This window comes from Taudactylus pleione, unplaced genomic scaffold (assembly GCF_031769625.1).
Source record: "Taudactylus pleione unplaced genomic scaffold, aTauple2 ptg000117l, whole genome shotgun sequence".
Taxonomy (NCBI): Eukaryota; Metazoa; Chordata; class Amphibia; order Anura; family Myobatrachidae; genus Taudactylus; species Taudactylus pleione.
The window spans coordinates 18,624,522-18,629,800 of NW_028284519.1; the positions used below are offsets into that span (position 1 = coordinate 18,624,522).

At 38.8% G+C, this 5,279-nt stretch overlaps 1 pseudogene; it reads right to left on the minus strand.

Moving 5' to 3' along the window:
- Positions 1–522: 522 nt before the first annotated feature.
- Positions 523–2,089, minus strand: LOC148524673 (protein kinase C delta type-like; annotated as a pseudogene).
- Positions 2,090–5,279: the final 3,190 nt, after the last annotated feature.

Below are 5,279 nucleotides of genomic sequence, written 5' to 3' on the forward strand. Positions count from 1 at the left end.
AGCCATGGTCGAGCAGGCGGCAGACAGTGCATCTCCAGGGACATAGCCGAGGTCAGGGCAGTCTGAATACAGTGCATCTCCAAGGTCATAGCCAAGGTCGGGGCAGGCGGCAGACAGTGCATCTCCAGGGACGTAGCCGAGGTCAGGGCAGCCGGCAGACAGTGCATCGCCTGTGACGTAGGCAAGGTCGGAGCAGGCGACAGACAGCATCTCCAGGGATGTAGCCGAGGTTGGGGCAGGCTGGCAGGCAGTGCATCTCCTGGGACATAGTCGAGGTCAGAGCAGGCGGCAGACAGTGCATTTCCAGGGACGTAGCCGAGGTTGGGGCAGCCGGCAGACAATGCTTCTCCACGGGCGTAGCCAAGGACAGGGCAGGTGACAGATTGTGCATCTCCAGGGACATAGCCGAGGTCGGGACAGGCAACAGAAAGTGCATCTCCATGGACGTAGCCGAGTTCGGGGTAGGCAGCAGACACAGCAGAAACAAGATGTTTTTAGGACTGCAGATTTTTCTACTATTGGTTAGTTCAGGTCTTCATTTAATGGCATAGTGTCTGCTTCCATTGGCATGTTGTGATAAGTTTCACCCCATTTAGGGCACACAAATTGAATGTTATCAAAAAGCCTCTGGTTCGTGATAGTAATTGGTTCTTTGAACACTTCACTATGGGACAAAGGAATTTGCTGTTTTTCATCTAGATCCATATAGTCCTTGTGCAGTATAACTGGGGATGCTGTTTTTCCAGTCTCTGTCGCTGCCCAGTTAATTGAAGAGAAGAAGCTGTTTTTTCGCACATTGCCATTTACTCCAAGCCGGTGGGACTGTTCCTTACACAGGAGCTTTGCTATAATGTCCTTCCTTACAGGATCAGTAAGCCCTGAATACGTTGATTCTTGAGTAAGGATCATTGTGTTTACCACTGAAGCTGACTCTCCATTAAAAGGGTACTTGCGTAGGGTGAGTAGATATAAAATAACACCATATGTGAACCAATCCACACCAGCACTGTAATTTCTGGAGCATTATAGCCATCGGTCCCACCAAGTACTTTGGCATTGGTTTGTCCATATGCATTCAATAGGGCCAGACCAAAGTCTGTGATTTTAACATGACCCTCTGTGGTTAGTAATATGTTCTCCAATTTGAGGTCTCTGTGAATAATTCCTCTTGAATGCATGTACTGCAATCCACAAACCAGTTCAGCAGCTACAAATTTTATTGTGGTTGGATCCGATGAGGTCTTTTTCACAAAATCGAACAGATCCCCTCTGCCAGCCAGTTCCATTACACAGTATAGATAGCTCTCTGTGTGTAAGGCTGCATAACCATCGATCATAAAAATGCTCTCATTTGACATTTCAAGTACCTGACACTCAACCAAACTGTTCTCATGTTCTATTATTGCTGTCTTCTTTAAGATTTTAATCAATGCTCTCTTCTTGAAGATTTTCACTGCTACTCTTTCCCTACGAATAGCATCTGTTGCCAGCATCACTTTGCCATAACCTCCCTTTCCAAGTAATGAGTGAAAAGTAAATTGTTCCACTGTTAAGGGTACAGTGTCTGTGCTTTGGTGGCTGGTGGACATAGTGCAGCTCTCTTCTGCAGTTTGTTGAACTGGTGGGATGCCTGGTTGGCCTCTGCTAATTTCTGTTATGAATTGATCTTTCTTCTTTTTTACAAATCCAGCAAACCTGTCCCAGCGTCTCTGTATAGCTACTTTGCCTGATTTCTTTTTGGTCATCTCTTTTTTTTTGAAAAGTTTGTCTTGCCTGCGCAATGGCTACATCCCTCCCCTGGATCTTCAGCAAAATCAAAGTTTTTCCTGTGTCTCACTCACCAAAATCTGGGACATCTGCTGCATGCTCTTATGAACTGATCTCTTTTCTTTTTTAGAAATCCAGCAAACCTGTCCCAGCCTCTCTGTACACCTGCTACAAATGCATTGTTTATTCTCACCTCTCTCTTAGCTGCTTTTGCCTGGTCTGCCTCCTTTCCTCTGCGTCTCTCTGCTTTTTTAGTCTGTTTTCCTCGGTTTTTCCATCTCCCTGTTTTGTCTGGAGGTTTTTTTCTCTTAATAGTTCCCATGTTATGTCAAAAGACAACAATAGGGCTCTTAAATAAAGCAAACTTGCAATATCACAAGATGTGACTGCGCAGTTTGGAGTTTCTGAAAACAGAGCTGCAAGGATTTCAACAGCTGTACAAGTAGTTGTGTGATGTCATCAATAATTGTGATACATAGAATCAGAAATGTGCAATGATATGAAAGCGCTCCCTACTAAACTTGTACATGAAAAACACCAGTGTGTATTCACACAAGGATAAGAACAATATTCACCAAATAGGTAAGTTCAAATAAGTCCAATACAGCTTCAGGAAGGGAGAATTCCAGTTCGTAAGTTCCACTGGTACAGTTCAGGGACTTGTACCTATTAACCCTTATAGCACTGGTTCACACCCTAGGCATAGGGAACAAATAAAGAGAATAGAATAATAGTGCAGATTGTCTTATTAAAAAACAATAAACTTTAATCACAAATTTGCACTTACAATATGCAAAAGAATATATTGCTTAAATACCATCGCAATAAATCCCACGAACCAGGTCATAGAAAATATTGATACAGTAAAAGATAATGACCAAATTAAAGGAAACATCTTTAATTTTACTGATAGGGTTTTGAAAATGTGGAAAAAAATTTGCTCTTAAAAGGGCTAAAATTTGCACCATCAAATAAACCGAATCCTTTTAAGGTTTTTGTTGATATACAAAAATTTATACGGAAATTAACAGTTAAACGATTCTTTCTTAATAGAGAGATTGAGGAATGTGCAGTAGACAGACCTTTGAATAAAACCCATTTTAAACCACCATCTGCAGTTTATCCCTCGCAATCTAAGGGTAGCTGCATAGACTGTTTTAATAAAGTGGTCTGTAAAGAGGTAGATAGAATTACACAGAAATCTAATTTTACTACAAAACTTACTTTGAGTAAGCAAGAATTTGAAGCTGTAAAATCCTTACGAGAAGATAAGGATCTAGTGATAAAACCAGCCATAAGGGTGGGGGGGTAGTCCTGATGAAAAGGGAGGAATATGTAACTGAGATTTATAAACAACTTAATCAAGAGAATACATATAAAAAATTAAAAAATTATCCCACATTAAGAATTAGTAAAGCATTAGTGGAACTTTCTAAAAAAGCATTGGAAAACAATGTGATCACAAAGAATGAAATTGATTTTATAAATATACAGAACCCTTCAATCCCTTCGATTTATGTATTGCCGAAAATTCATAAGGACCCCCTCCACCCTCCAGGTCGACCAATTATTGCTGGGTGTAACAGCCTAACAAGTAATATTTCAGCAAGTATAGATTTCTATCTACAGCCGATTGTACAGAACACTAAAGAATATTTGAAGGATACTGGTGATATGCTTAAAAGTATTTCGAATTATAAGTGGAGGATGGTGATGTTATTTGCACAGCTGATGTCAGCACCCTATATACAATTATTGAATTAGGGAAGGGTTTAGCTGCAGTGTCCTATTTTTTAGACTTAAGTGATTTTACTGACCCGTTGAAACATTTTATTCTTGAAAGTATTGAGTTTATTTTATTAAACAATTATTTTTATTTTGAAGAGTCATTTTATTTGCAGCAGGTTGGCACTGCCATGGGCACCAGGTTCGCACCTAGTTCCGCCAATTTATTTATGGCGTACTGGGAGGATCACCACTATTGGCATAGTGGTGACCTAGGGGCGGGCCTGGTGTCCTGGCAGCGCTTTATAGATGATATTTTATTTATATGGCGTGGAGGTGAGGATTCACTTTTACCATTTTGTAATCATCTTAATGAGAATATTTATAATGTTTTATTGACTTTTAATTGTAGCACTGAGGAAGTGTTGTTTTTGGATTTTTGTATATATGTTAAGGATGGTGTAGTCAACACCAAAATGTTTAGAAAGTCTACTGACTCCAACAGCTTCATAGAAAGAACAAGTCAACATCACTCAAATTGGCTGGATGGGATGCCCTTTAGTCAGTTTTTAAGGATCAAAAGAAACTGCACGGAGGCAGAGATCTGTGAGCAACAGATTAATGAAACTGCAGAACGCCTCCATATTAAGGGATATTCCAATGAGGTGTTGTCAAAAGCTAAAGATAAGGCTATCCAAATTGATCATTCAGAACTACTAAATACTGGTGTAAAAAGAGATTCAGATGAACAATTTAAGTGGGCATTTATCACTCAGTATAATCAATCTTTTAGAGAAATAGAACAAGTTTTTAAGAGAAATTGGAAATTATTACAGCAGGACTCTACTATAGGTATGGTAATACCAGATAAACCGATATTTAGATATAGAAAGGCACCTGCCCTTAAAGATCAATTGGTGAGGAGTAGTCTAGATACTGAAATTAGACAAAGTGTGAGGTCCAAAGGTTTTTATCGGTGCGGAGATTGTCTCATGTGTAGAACTGTTAAATCACCTGTACAAAAGGTAATGGAGTTTGAGGTTAAAGGGAAGAAATACCCGATAAGGGAATTTATCACATGCAATTCCAGGAATGTTGTATATCTCCTGGAATGTGCATGTGGTCTCCTTTATATAGGTAAAACCACTAGATACTTAATAACTGGAATGGCAGAGCACATCTATAACATTCGCAAAGGCTTAGAGACTCATACAGTCTCTGCTCATTTTAAAAAGGTTCATAACGGCAAAGAGTGCCAAATAAATAGGTGTTTAGGTATTCGACAGATTCTTCCAAAATGGAAAATGAGAGATATTGACAAGAGGCTTGCACAAAATGAAATTAGGTGGATTTACCAATGAAGGACCCTTGTGCCCAAGGGGCTAAATGGAGAATTCGAACTTAAATGCTTCTTGACTTAATCCACTTATTTATTGTTAGAGAAGGTGGCTCCCTATTTTTCATATTTGCTGCTATATTAATTGTTTTTGCACATATTGTTTTTATCTGCTGCTCTATAATACTATGTTTGCACATTCTTTATACTATGCTCTATATTCATATTTTCATTGTTCTCTATTTTTCATATTTGCTGCTATATTAATTTTGCACATATTGTTTTTATCTGCTGCTCCATTTTTGCACATTCTTTATCTATTTGCACTTATTATCTAAGTGTTGTTATTTGCATGTTTTTATTTATTTATTTATTACTATTTTTTGTATTTTAATTGTTATTTCATGTGGCATAATTCTATGTGGAAATCTTAAAAAGGACATAAGCTTTT